The 15,470-nt window shown below is 37.6% G+C and overlaps 1 protein-coding gene across 2 annotated transcripts in view; it reads right to left on the reverse strand.

The window, feature by feature from the left end:
- The window catches only part of pip4k2aa (phosphatidylinositol-5-phosphate 4-kinase, type II, alpha a), a 31,228-nt gene that overhangs the window by 14,530 nt on the left and 1,228 nt on the right, over positions 1 to 15,470 (reverse strand). Inside the window, exon 1 of one of the 2 annotated variants that reach the window (XM_053228053.1) lies at positions 1,141 to 4,449. The exons of the other annotated variant lie outside the window; for it this stretch is intronic. The gene's annotated coding sequence lies outside the window, so the exon portion shown is untranslated. Of the gene's footprint in view, positions 1 to 1,140; positions 4,450 to 15,470 lie in introns of those variants that run through there. 2 annotated transcript variants of the gene reach the window in all.

A 15,470-nucleotide genomic window follows, 5' to 3' on the forward strand; every position in this document is an offset into this window, starting at 1 on the left:
TTGTGGCTGAATGGGCAAATCCCCACAGTTACACTCCAAAATCTAGTGGACAGCCTTCCCAGAAGAGTGGAGGTTATTATAACAGCAAAGTGGGAACTGAATCTGGAATGGGATGTTCAAAAAGCACATATGGGTGTGATGGTCAGGTGTCCACAAACCTTTGGCCACATAGTGTAGTTTAAAGGACACAATTACCAAGGAAATCACTTCCACTACATTCTTCTTGTTGCTGAGGTCAAGTATGATCTCAATTGAATCAATTGATCTCAATTGATGAATTGTGGTGTCGTGGTGTACAAAATTGTAGATATTACCACTTGACAGGTAAAACCTGTCCATTTTTGGCTAGTGCACCTACAAGGAGTTAAGAGAGTAAAACAAACAAAATGTATTATATTAAGACTAAATCAGTCAATGCAACACTACAGGGATCGTTTGCTTCTGCGCTGCTAGAGCGATGGCTTCAGTAACGCACATTTTGTCATCTATCTAAAGTCTAGCGCTAGATCCTGTAACCTCCAAAAACAGCAGCACTGTTAAAGCCTGTAGCCTGCTCACGGCTATCTGTCAGCTCTGGCTTTATCAGAGGACAATTTGCAAATCAAGGACTGGAGTCCTGCAATCAATCAATCTGTCTGTCTGTCTGTGTGTCTGTCTCTCTCTCTCTCTCCCTCTCTCAGACACACACACACTTCTGTGAAGTGATGAGCACAATGACAGTGTGAGTGATGATTCCACATAGTCAGAAGGCGATGTCTCCATTTAAACAATGCACCATTTTACTTTAAAAAAAAAAAAAAAAAGTATTTCCCCATTCAGCAATAAATCTTTAAATCTTCCAGAATGAAACCACAGTGCTCCAGGCAATAAAATGGTATATAACTGTGATGGACAAAATCAGTACTGGTGCAAAGAATTCTGTGACTCACAGGATCTGTTGAGTTCTACTTAGTCTGCATAGTGGAAACGAATTTCATTAAGAAAGTGTTTAAAGTCTCACACTGAAGACATTTACTAAATCAGCTACTTGTACAGTTTATTCTTTCCTCTAATCTATATACCTGAATCATCAGGTCAAGAAGGGCTTGATCATTAGTTGAATATGATGTTATTTCAAATCTTGCTTAAAAAAAAAATAACCTCAGAAGTAATCTGTCCATCTGTCCAGCAGGCTTGGGATGACTGACGATAGCATCGGGAATTGCCAATAGTTTCCAACTACTGCAATGTCCATCAAGTTGATTTAAACGTCTGTCGGAAAATGTGGTGCCTGCAGCTTTAAGATGGACAAAAATAAAGTGTCTCATGATTGCAAATTTTGTATCATATACAAACAGCTGACTCAACCAGCTTCTAGTATTTTTCCTGCAGTAATAACATAACGTGCCCCTTCTTTTTTCCCCTCAGAACCACAGGCGATACTATAGTCAATCACCGATAGTTAGGGGGCACGACAGGATGATTGCACATTACGCACAATTTCACAAGCCTACTCTGCTCAGTGTTGGCTTTCACAAGCCAACAGTGCTCACCTTGGTGTCCTCCTCCAGAATGGACAAAAGGGTCTACAATAACAGTGGACTCAGGACCACAACTAATTCCTGTGTATGCCTGCATAAGGCAATGCAGCTCTCATCACTGGAAAGCTTTAATGTACAGTTTGGTGGCCATACAGTGCTACATTTAGATGAATAAGTCATGAAACAGGCCAATGTTTTCCACGAAGTGTCTATTTATAGGTCATAATGCTAAGCAGACACTAAGAATAGGACCCTTGTGAACTTAATGCATTGTGGGGCATCAACACCACTGTCAGACTTCTATTTTCTGAAAATCTAATTATACCCAGTTTTGCTCTTTACCACCTCCAACATTTCCTTGATATGTTGTGAAGCTCTTAATGAGATTTTCATCCTCACTTCAGCCTCACTTCAGCTGAGCTTGTGTTCAGCAGTTTCATTATTTTGCCTTAGAATCAAGGCTCATCATTATTAGACTGAGATACTTCAATTAATGTGCAGGAAGTATAAAGTCAGAAAATGAAAACATGAAATCACTTGTGCTCTCTGTTGGTCTACGTACAGGCTGGTATTAAAAAGGGCGCAGCAGAAAGAAAGATGTGGAAGTGCGGATCCATCATTGAGTATTATGAAAATAGGCTTTAATCTAATCAGGAAAACATATTGCTTAATGTGAAATCATCTTGGGTAAACAGTATGCCACCAACTAGTCATGAAACTCTGATTAGACAACCTACACAGCAGTTCAGACAATCAAGTTTAATTCATTAATATAACAGGAAGCATTATGGGAGTGGGGCACATTAAAGTGTGTGAAAAGAAAGTCGCCAAGTAAGAATTAACTTCAAGATGTAAAATGCACTAAAAATAATGTCATCTTTTAATGCACAATAAATAAATTTTTTAAAAAAATGAATGAATGAATGAATGAATGACGAAGCATCAAGTTTAGCCACTGGTGAGAAAACACACAGACGCTAAAGTTGTGGTGGTGAAAAAAAACAAAACATTTTTTACCAAAGATGTTCCTGAAATTGTTGTGACACTGGAGATTTTGTAAAGTGGAAGTGTGTAAAGAGCCACTTATTCAAATCAGTCAGTGAAAACAGCCATATCAGTATTGATAGAGAATTTTCCTATCAGTGGATCTCTACTGGCCTGCAGCTATGTTCCACTTCATTTCAGCAACGTAGCGCAAACTCAGCATTTATCTCTCTACACACATCTCACACGCCAAGTTTCATACGACCACTTCCTGTTTGTCTCCATGGCAGCAGAGTCAGGTCTTCCTGCTCTTGGTCTCATCCTCATCAGTACAGGAAGCCAAACACACAGGGTGTATCTATACTGTAACAATATATCTGTTAAAATATGCAGTGGTGCTTGAAAGCTTTTTACATCATATTAATCTAACCTCTTAATGCACATACACATAACTGGTAGGTGTAGTCTACCAGTTAGAATAATAATAAAGACTTTAACACAGTGAAATAACACACATGCAATTATGCAATGACCAAGGAAAGTACTTTATATTTTAAATTCTTAACAGTATTCACATTTACGCATTGGGAACTCTTGGCATCGTGTCAAGAAGCTTTGTGAGAATCTTCACCCAGGAGGATTTCCTTAAAATTCTCAAACAGGCTGAGTTCTTCACTGCTTCTCTTAAACTTGTTTGAGACATTTAATTTTAAATGAAACAATTTGTTTTAATTAAAAAAAGCTAACTATTAACCATACATTTTGCTTCAGAAATAAATTTCTACTTGCACTTTAACTTCACTAATTACATTCCAACATTAAGCCTTTATCAAAATGTCATTAAGACAAGGAAATTATATTTAGTGTCCAAACAGTAACGGATATGAAATTTGCTTATATGAATATGAATTCCCACACATGAAAAGAAAAAAAAAAAAAGCATTTTGTGCTCAATTAGTGTGATTCTTAACAAAATCACCAAATATCCTTGGTGTAAATGAACTATTTATTATTACAGTCAATAATTTTTGGCACCTCCTTTAGAAGCAATAACTGACCAATGATCAGTCTCTGGCATTGTGCTGGCATCTCTTCTTTAGTGAACTTATTTGAATGTTTAGGATCAATGTCATGACGAAATGCTCCATTTGTGCCAAACTTAAGTTGTCCTAACATTCTTCTTAAGAATTCAGTGACAATGTTAGACAAATTTAGTCAAGGTACCAAATACAGGAAGATTATGTTTCCAATAAGTCAGTTTTATTTGTCAACTTACTTTTTGGTGTGTAAGATGTCCTCACTCTTAAGACATGACTTCAGAATGATATCTAATTTTAAAATGTCATGAAGTTTTATCCATCTATGCTGTCGTGAAAAATGCCATGAATATATATCCATCTATATGATTAATTCAGTTCCTCTACCATGCCTGACAGAAAGGATATGTTTTTTTGTGATAGGACAGGCCGGCTCTTCACTGAGCACGAGGCCCCTTGTCATGTCAAAATGGTTTTAGTTTTGGACTCATCTATCTAGAAAACAAGCTTCCAAAACTCTTCAGATTGTCTGTGGTCTTTCAGAATAACAGCTTTGCTCTTTTTTTGACAGGGACCCTTTCATAGATCCTATTTCTGTTAGAGTTCATCTTATTATCTTACTGTTTATCCATGCACCACATCTCCAGAAGCAGAGGGAGGTCTGTAGATCTCGATGTTATTTTGAGATTTGTAATTACCTGTTAATTTACCACCATGTTGGCCTTCAGAAATTTTAGGCAGACAGCCATTGATTTAAACACCCTCTACTTGAGTAACAGTGGCTAAAAGTGGATCTAAGGAGTCTGGATGAAACTACCCTTATTCTCTCTCTCGCTCTCTCTACAGTATAAAGTGATAAATATTTACACTGTAGTTCACTTAGGAAGAGATAAATAAAGAGAGATCTGACTTAATATGCATTTGATGGTTAACAAAAAAAAAAAAAAAAAAAAAAAAAAAAAAAAAAAACAATAAATTATTTGTATTCTATTCTCCTGACATATTAAGCTTATTCTCTTGAACATACACTAAACCCTGAAATCTGAGCCATAATTATATACATAACAGGTTGATAGTTGGTTGTACACACAATTTATTTGAACAAAAATAGATCTTTGTAATTAGATGTTTTATGGCATCTAATCATAAGTGGTATTTGCTTTATGTCTTTAATGAACTTTAAATCCCAGAGTAAATGGCTGAATTACTGTTCCACACACATTAGTTTGTTTTCAGTATCAATACCTTCACCATTCAATGGATAATGAGTAAGCTGTTCCTAAAGTTCAAAAGGACCTAGCTAAACATTGTATGTGTTTGTCTAACCTAATGGACTTTTCCTTTTCTGGGAGGAGGCCAATGAGCAAAGCCTAAAGGTCATATAAGAGACTATTCTTTGTCTGCCATCGTCCATCAAAAAAGCAAGTAGTAAGCTATTTCTGTTGTAAATTCAGATGTTGGATGTCGTGTGGTACTTACACCGAAATAATTTACAGGCTTTTGTTTAGTCTTTTGCCTACAGAGTATGCTGCTGGGCTGCAGTCTTACCATAAATGTAGTATAAACCCAAATTTCAACATAGCTTGCAGAAAAAAAATAACGTTTACACTATCATTTATGATTGTACAGAGCTCTGCATTATGAATGATAACCAAAGAGTGTGTACACAGCATAGAAATGATTTATTATACACTCACCTGCCACTTTAATAGGAACACCTGCTCATGCAATTCATGCAATTAGCCAATCAGCCAATAATGTGGCAGCAGCGCAATGCACAAAATCATGTAGATACAAATCATGAGCTTCAGTTAATGTTTACATCAAACATCAGAAAAAATATGATCTCAGTGACCTTGACCATGGCATGGTTGTTGGTGCCAGATGGCCTGGATTAAGTAATTCAGGAACCGCTGATCTTCACGCACAACAGTCCCTACAGTTAACATAGAATGGTGTTAAAAAAAAAAAAAAAAAAAAAAAATCCCATGAACGGCAGTTCCACAGAAATGCCTTCTTGATGAGAGAGGTCAGAGGACAATAACCAGACTGGTTCAAGCTGAACAGGAAGTCTAAGGTCACTCAAATAACCACTCTTTACCACAGTGCTGAGCAGAAAAGCATCACACAATATGTCAAACTCTGAGGTAGATGGGCTACAACAGCAGACAACCATATCAGGTTCCACTCCTTGAAATACTCAAACCCTAACAACCATGCCACGATCAGAGTCACTGAGATCATATTTTTTTCTATTCTAATGTTTGATATGAACATTAACTGAAGCTACTGACTTGTATCTGCATCGTTTTATGCATTGCTCTGCTGCCACATGACTGGCTCATTGGATAACTGCATGAATGATCAGATGTATAGTTGTTTCTAATAAAATGGCCAATGAGTGTATATTTCAACAAACTGAATTTGGGTTTCCTCAATTTTATGCAGTAAGGTAACTTTCCAAATGATCGGCTTCAGTAAATTCCCTGAAGCAGTCTGCCACTGCTTGTCTGAGATCAGCAGTCTATACTTTCCCAACTTTCTGTTCCCATTTGTGTCTGGTTCCCTTAAACCTTGCTTTCAACCAATTCAAGAAAAATGGAAGAGAAAGTTACAACCACTGTTTCAGTGTCTAGCGCAGATAAATCAGAGGAACAGCAAGGAGTCTAGCAAACTTCACTGTTACTAAAATAAAAACAGTGAAATTATATCTTCCGTTTTCCTGGACAGATCTTAAAGAGTAAATACATTCCTGTTTAAAGCAACATAAATAAAAACAATACTAAGGGTTTTCACACCTGTAAGTCTGTTTGCAGAGTCTGAATCAGAGCAAAATTTATTTGCTATTTGGTTTGATTTAGGTTCACACTGCACATAATTCAACAAACAAACCAAAAAAAACAAAAAGTGGAAAAAAAAAAAATCTCTTTTTGTTTGTCGGTCCAATTATCCAGAAGACATGACATTTTTGCAGCACTACTACTTTGTCCTTTGGCATTGTTTGCTCCTCACTCCTCAGTTTAACAGTTCACAACTTTCCAAAACACACACACACACCAATTTTTTTTTGCAGCATGGCATGGAGCATTATCCTGCTGAAAGAGGCCACTGCCAATAGGGAATACCGCTGCAATTAAGGGGTGTACTTGGTCTGCAACAATGTTTAGGTAGGTGTCAATGTAACATCCACATGAAAGCCACTTCCCAACATGTTCCAGCAGATCATTGCCCAGAGCATCACACTGCCTTCGCTGGCTTGCCTTCTTCCCACAGTGCATCCTAGTGCCGTCTCTTCGCCACCTCAGGTCAGCGACGCACACGCACCCGGTCATCCACATGATGGAAAAGAAAACGTGATTCATCAGACCAGACCAGGCTTCTTCCGTTGCTCCATGGTCCAGCATGGGCACTCTGACCGGTCTGCAGCTACGCAGCCCCATACGCAGCAAGCTGTGATGCACTGTGTGTTCTGACACCTTTCTGTCAAAGGCAGCATTAACTTTTTCAGCAATTTGTTCTACAGTAGCTTTTCCGTGGGATCGGACCAGACGGGCTAGCCTTCGCTCTCCATGTGCATCAACGAGCGTTGGGTGCCCATGACTGTCACTGGTTGTCCTTCCTTGGACCACTATTGGTAAATACTAACCACTGCATACCAGGAACACCCCACAAGACCTGCTGTTTTGGAGATGCTCAGACTCAGACATCTAGCCATCACAATTTGGCCCTTGTCAAAGTCACGTAGATCCTTATGCTTGCCTACTTTTCCTGCTTCCAAACACATCAACTTTGAGAACTGACTGTTCACTTGCTTCCTAATATATCCCACCCCTTGACGGGTGCCACTGTGACAAGATAATCCATCTTATTCACTTCACCTGTCAGTGGTTTTAATGTTATGACTCATCAGTGTATATCTGAGACTAGACTGGTCATGTGTGTAAATTCTACAGAAAACTAAATCTGAAAAAGTAGGTCAGTTATGTTGGACGTGTTATGTTAGAGAACTCAAGTTAGCAATACTGAAATCTGCACCACTTCTCATAAAATCATCTGACTGAATCAATGCTTTTCTGGTTACTGATGTGCATACTGCAAGTTCAAGACTGACAAATATGGAATGATTTCTGTATTCATTTAGCGAAATGTACTCATCACATTACACAAATTAAGAACTTTTTCCCATAGCATTATAAAACACATTATAGCTTTCTATGCCTCCTGATGTTTTCTGTAACAGTACATCTCAAAGTGTTTTATTCTTCACAAAGTTTGCCAACGATTACAATTTTTAACTTATTAATCAACCAAACATCATGCTTGTTAGCCATTTACATTTAAAAGTTGTGGAACGTCCTTGAAACATGTTAGTTCCTGTTATCACTGTTATGTTATAGCAGCTAAAACAGTCTTCCCTCAGCAGCCTCTTTTTTTCCCCTCTCTCTGTGGAATTTATTAAGACTTCCCGACCATTAAAAAGCTGACACACAAAACTCCTTCCATAAATGTTATAAATGCATAAATATTTCACCATATCAATAATTACATGTTTTTCTTTGATAAATGACACATTGTTTAATCTGTTTATTGTTAACTTCGATTATGTAGAATTGTGCTCGTAAAATTTTCCTGTGAATGAGCGGTTACTATAGAAACGATAACGTTTTAGAACAAGCAGATTAATATACACCCATCACCAGAATTATAGCCAGAGCTACTGTCAGGGCCATGCTGATAATCTACACTTTTGCCCAATCAGCTTTAAAAATTCATCAGTGCTGTGGTTAATTTACTTATTTATCACACACATCCATCCATATGATAAACTGTGTTGTCTATGTTTGAATTTGATATTAGATGGAGAGTTCCTAGGCAGCCACAGTATGGGAGCATTCACCTGCCTGGTGCACAATGACACAAATAGCAGGCTACAAGTACTTAATATCCTACTTTTCAGCTCCACCAATAAGCAACCCAATAATTAAACAACCTCTTATTACGGAACCAAATTTACTACATAATTGAGGGATCTATTTACTGGCAGTCTATTTAGTCGTGGTTAATATCTTTTTTAAAGAGAAGTCAAACACTTTTGAAAGTTCCATCTTCACACTACACATCTGTACCTATCACACAATGCAGCTTGAAATGTTGGTCAAAACATCTGACTGATTTCTAATACAGGCTAATATCCACTGAGGAATATCAAAACGTGACTGTTTTGTACAGTGTTTGGGGAATCTCGGCTATTTCTAGAAACTCTTTATGCAATCCAGACACACAGGGCATCCCTCATGCAGGAAGAGGCTGTCCGGGAATCACGGGAAAGAAGAAGAAAAACAGATTACAGGGGAGCAAAATGAAACAGCTTAACTCTCACTACCCAGTAAATTACCCAAAGCCTGTGATCACACCTCTTCCTGTTGTATTTAGCCTAGTGTTTGTACACCACCATAAAATAACGCATTTACTCTGAAGATGTATTTTACCTGTAAATTCACCGTGTCATTTAGGATTCAGCATTTTTATGTCTTGTTCCAGTGCACTGTGCATGCTACATTTACTTAATCTGAATCACTTGCTAGATTTTTTTTTTTTTTACAATACCAGAAACCTGTAAATAAATAAGCATTTACCAACAGTGGATTAAAGAAACATATATCCCTAACTTCATTAATTATAACCAATAGAAATGCAAAGTCTAATTTTCTACTTGATTAGGATTGTGTGGGCGTGTCCGATCACATACTGATTGACAGTAGTGTCTCCCCAGCAATGTAAACAACTTGTGAACAGTGTAGGAATGACAGAGCAGCATGGTGCTTGGGAAATCAATACCGGGTAAGCTTGTCCCCCTGCTAAGCTACTCTAATCAGTTAAAATTTAATTAATAGTGCCTGTGGAATGTTTTCAAAATATCAAGATGTATTATAACATTTAGTATGCCTTGTGTATTTTACAGACACTTTATATTATGGATATGAAGCTACTGCAAATGACAAAGACTAAAGCTACTTTATTTATTTCCTCATCACCTGCACTGGGCCATCTGTACTCATCCCCCAAAATTCTCAGCTCTCTTCCTCATGTGTCACCTGTCATCTGTAATTTCACATCAAATTAATACTGAACTAATAATTATTGGGGTTGATATTTCTGCATTTAATTCACAGCATAGTTCATACGCTTTTGTACAATTCAAAGTTACTAGCTAGCAAGCAAGCTTGTCTAGTAAGGAGAATGCTTTATCAGAGAACCATTAGGTTCTTCATATTCAGCCAACAGCCCCCTAGATTAACGCTATCTATGTTATCTATGTTCGCACATAGTTAGAGGTCATATTGCTTAATGTCCATGTTCCCTTCTTCAGGTTTTTTATAGTGTGTGCTGATTTTTGTAGAGTGCTATTGTGCTAACTGATAATTTGCATATTAATAGCAAGCTAGGCCACAAGAGAACAAAATGACATCCTCTTTTCCAGCAACAGTTCAAAGTGACATCCATCTATTTATACACAGCAAACCACAAGGTCTTAAGCTTTTTGAGCAACCCTTACCGAGTTGTACAGAACTCCAGTAGTTATGAATAGGCGTGAATCGCAACAGTGGAACCAAAAGATGCTCAAAATAACCTCAATGGGAATACAGAAAACCCTCAAAGACACTGTTACTTTATAATCAAACTTCAACAGGCTTGATCCTCATCATGCATTGCTACTATTTATTTATCCATTTGTCTGACACATTTATCCATAGCAACTAAGTGCACACAACTGCATGTATAATTCATTAGGGTTAAAGAAAGTGAGCACTGAAAGAGCACTACAGAATCACTAAAAAGCTTTCACCACAGGGTCATCAAGGGTGCAGGAAAACAGCTACAGTCTCCAAAATCCATGCCAAGATAGAGCGAAAAATGAGTTTAAAAGATGCCGTCTTCAAGAGATAAGGAAAGCTTTGTGTTTCAGTCCATAAGACATTTTACGCTTCAAATTCTTAAACGCCCACTTTGCAAGACATCCAGTTACATCAACGATAAACTGTAGTACAGCTCAGTTCCGTCGAGAAAGACAGAGATGGTATGCAAAACACTGTTTTTTAAAATCCATAAACAAGCACTCCAATAATTCAGTGACCTCCTATTAACAAATAAGATGCTGAGAGGAGGAATAAGCATCTGCCAGATGAATACATTGTAAATGTTAATCAGTACCAACAATGCTAGCACAGCTGCATTATTATCGAGGATATTCACAGAGTTGCCTTTTTATTAAGTATTAGATGTAGATGTAGCTGGACACTTATTCAAATCGTTTCAATCTGCATGTGTAACTGGCTCTATATACTTTAGCAACGCTTGAAGAACCCATTCATATCAAAAGGACTCAAAAATAATTACCACAGAAAGGGTTTAAAAAAATCCACAAAAATACATATGTAGTTAAGAAATATACACTTTAAGAATATTTAAAATTAAACACCTATGCCTATAGAGTGATCCTTCTGAAGCAAATGGTCAGTGTCAAATGACACACACACACGAAACCCATGCTCATCACCACTTTGCTAATAAATAAGGCTATCAGTCTGCATTCACAATGCCCCAAAATGCCCTAACAGGAAACCAAATGCTTACTCACTTATGCTTGATTCACTAAAAATACTATTATGGAGCTACTATGCAAAAAAGGACATGAATACTCAGTGACCTTAAAATGCCAGAAATCATAAGGACTTGTTCTCGCATATTTTCAGTGTGTGATTAAGTGTCACTTTAAGTATTTCATTAGTTAATTAAACACAACCATTTATTCATAGGCTTTTCTTTAACCCACCTTTACTAAAGGTGTCAAAACTTCTTGAGCTGGCTGTACATCAAATAAGATTTTTTCCCTTTAGAATGCATAAATACTGTTATAATAACTCAAATAGTATTATAGTATAGTAACTGTACTAGCTACTTTGGTAAAACAATATCAAAAGCTTTACATTATTCAAAATGACATCTACTCTAACAAACATATATCTGACTTTGGTAACAAATAGAATATTTTAGTAGCTAGAGTTTAGCAGTTTAGTAGCAATATTTGGTCCATGTCATAAGCCCATATAGTGCAGTAAATACAAGATACTTATTACTAAACAATGCTCATTTCGCATGGTAATGGCCTTCCTTAATGAAGATCTGCATTTCCAAGCTGTGGTCAATAGGATTAAGATCTCCTAAATGTTGGCTCAACGCAGATAAGATGCAGCAGCTTTTCTAGTTCATCTATCACGTGGACGTATCTGTGGTATCAGACAGGCCTAATATACACTACATGTCCAAATATGTGGACATCTGACCGTCACACCCATATGTGGTTCTTCCCAAATTGTTGCCACAATGTAGGAAGCACACAATTGTCTAGAATGTCTTTGTATGCTGTAGCTTTACAATTTCCCTTCACTGGCACTAAGAGGCCCAAACCTGTTCCAACAAGACATCGCCCCTGTGCACAAAGTAAGGTCCATGAAGACAGGGTTTGCCAAGGTTGGTGTGGAAGTACTCGAGCGGAGTGCAGAGGTGTACTAACATGACTTTATTAGGGGACTTCCTCTGGCCGATTCATCAAATCATTAAATTCTATACAATAACTCTGCTAGCAAAAGCAGAAATGTAACAATGAACTCCACCTTCATAATAAGGTGGGTAAATCTGTAACTGTGATTGACCTAAACTTCAGGATCATGATATTATAGCTGAGTGGTCTACTTTAAAACATTCATGATGCAATTCAGAAATAATTACCTACATATGCTTAAAGTGTTCAGGAATCTTATCAGTTTAGTAACCATGGCAATTACAGGATCCCATTTAGGACAAGAGCTATTATAGATTAATGGTTTGTAAATTCATGATTTTAATCTTAATTCCAGATGGGAATAAAGAATTACAGAAACAGACTATATTGCCAGAATCTCCTAAAATTGTATTAACTTTAGGACTTAGGATAACTTTTGCCTTAACCTTAGGACTTTAGGATAGAAATAGTGTACCACAACAGCTGTTTACTAGCATCAACTAGCATAATGGCTTTATTTAACATTTATTTAAATTGCATGAGGTGAAAACAGGCATTAAATAATTGAAAGGCTTGTAAAAGCAGACAGAAATAATGCTAGTCAATGACAAAATGCTTAACAGCAACTCCAGCCCCTGTGAGTTGTGACACAGTATTAAGCTGACCAGCACTGGAGACACCAACAAATGGTCTAAAAAGTGCGTTATAAGTATGGCTGAATGCCTCGCTACTCCATGTATAGTGCTCTGTACTGTATGTGGCTTGAAATAATGGCTTTTACATCATTTTCAGTGGACTGCATTTGAAATCAAGGGAACTTTAGGATTAACCACATACATTTGTAATGTTCAGTTTACATCTAACAGCTCTGAGTGCATTGTCGGTTGCTAGGTAACAGATGCGACATTTGATTACTGACTAGTATAGAAGTGATAAAAGACAAGATGTAGCAAAATAATATATAAATCTTAAATTAGGACAGGACTTGCTTCTGTAATATGAATTTGGGAAAAATCCTACCCAACAGGTATCTGATCTTATCACAGTCTGTAACACAGCCTCAGGTGGATGGATAGCTCCACAGAGCTGAGCTGTCCGGGACACAGAGAACTGCGGGGTGTGGCTGAAACACTTTCACAAGTTGCAGCTAGAAAAGTCAAAACTGAATGCAATTTAAGAACTCATAAAATGGGGTGTAATGATCTGACTGCTGAATAATGAGATTTTGTGAGTCTGTCATTCTCACATGAGAATGACAAATGCTCATATGAAAGGCATATGATGTGTTATAAACTTGTTACAGACAGGATTTGCAATTTTGAAAATTATGATTTCGTTGTTGCATTTACAAACAAATAACTATCAATTTCTCAGCCCCTGTGGAATATTATAAGTGCTTTGGAGCAGTGAGGTGGGCTTTATCAGTTGAGTCATTCATGAAACAGCTTTTATATTCATAATGACACCTTCAAGCTCAGTCCTATTATTTTTGATTATTAAATCAGCTGACCTAACAAAGAAGCTCAAGTATTGAGATCCATCCATATCAGAACTACCAACTCGGTAATCAAGGAAAGACATACCAACTTTCACAGGGGTGAGCTTAAGAACACGCATTTTAATTACAGCAGACTGAAAAACTAAAACACCAGTAGGATCATTACTTCTAAGATAATCAGAACGTGCAATAGCGCACGCTGCATGAGACTGTGCTGATCAGTAATTTATTACATAATGCTTACACTCTGTCTTTATCATGGTGCACCAAAATGGCTCAACAGGAAACCAAATGCTTACTTACTCATGGTCTTCTCGCTAAAAATACTGATTAGTTTGTAACTGCAGTGGATGAGAATAGAACAGCAGATAAAAATTGCACCTAGAATGTGTTGCTGGGGTGCAAAAAAAAAAAATCCTAGCACTGTCTAAAGAAACTAGTTTTGGAAAGCAGAATACACCAACTACAAATACCACTCTGTGAAAAACATTTATTTACCCATTTACGCACATTTACTCAGGACAACACTTACATATGTACAACAACATGCAATGTAAAAATAGAAACTCACCGGCCACTTAAATAGGAACACCTGTATATACGATCATTTACGCAATTATCAATCAGCCAATCATCTGACAGTAGTGCAATGCATTCAGATCCAGGTGAAGAGTTCAGTTAATGTGTACATCATACATCAGAATGGAGAAAAGATGCAACCTTGGTGACTGTAACCTTGCCATGCTTGTTGATGCCAGATGGCCTGGTTTTGAGCAACAGATTTAAGAAACATTTTATCTCCTGGAATTTCCACACACAACAGACTCTAGAGTCTACACAGAATGGTGAACAGCAGTGAACAGCAGTTCCCCATGCAGAATCATCGTGTTGGTTGTGAGAAAGGTCAGAGGAGAATGGCCAGCATGACCGGAAGTCTACGCTAACTCAAATAACCACTCTTTACAACTGTGGTGAGCAGAAGAGCATCTCAGAAGGCACAGTGTAAAAACCTTGGGGCAGAAGGGCTACAACAGCAGAACACGACATCGGCTTCTCTCACCACTGACTTTTTCAAAATACTTTTTCAAATGCATTTCTGTGTATTATTATCTACCTGTTCATTTTCGTAACCTGAACAAGTTCCTCACTCCAGCGGTTCTCATCCCTCTTGTGTCTGGCTTGGACTCTCTAAAAATTTCACAACCCCCTTCCAGTGACTCCTTAAATCACACTACAATCTCCGTTTTTCGTGCAGGAGACACAGACTGGATTGAAAACCCTTTGGCTGTGTAATCTGCTGCTGTTGCAAGCGTGTTACATCACTACCTCTGCTCACACTCCTAACATGTTCTTAACCACGAAGGGTAAGTGGTAGATCAGTGGTAAAGATGTTGGCCTTCTGACCAGAAGGTTATAAGTTCAAATCCCAGCACCGCCAAGGCGCTGCTGCTGGGCCTTTAACTGCTCAAATGTGTAAATAAGATGAATGTAAGCTGCTCTGGATAAAGGCGTCTGCCAAATGCTGTAAATAACTGTATAGTACACAACGGCTATCAACCACACAGAAGATAATGGATTTGCTGACCAAAGCAACACTGGTTAGAGATTTTTCTCTTTTGGCTCAGCATGGTGTCTTTCAGCTTAGAATGAAAAATATATTATAAATACTGACAACATAAGATATTTTAGAGAAACATTATTATCAAAACTCTTTCTCAGAAAGAACAACAATTAGGGGATTTGTTGTAATCTGATCTGGAAAGACACTCCAACACCAGCTGGTGTGTGTTTTTTTTTTTTAATGATTGATTAATATCGTGAAAACTTTCATACCGTGAAACCGTGATATTTTTAGACCGGGTTATCAT

This window comes from Pangasianodon hypophthalmus, chromosome 22, assembly GCF_027358585.1.
Source record: "Pangasianodon hypophthalmus isolate fPanHyp1 chromosome 22, fPanHyp1.pri, whole genome shotgun sequence".
NCBI lineage: Eukaryota > Metazoa > Chordata > Actinopteri > Siluriformes > Pangasiidae > Pangasianodon > Pangasianodon hypophthalmus.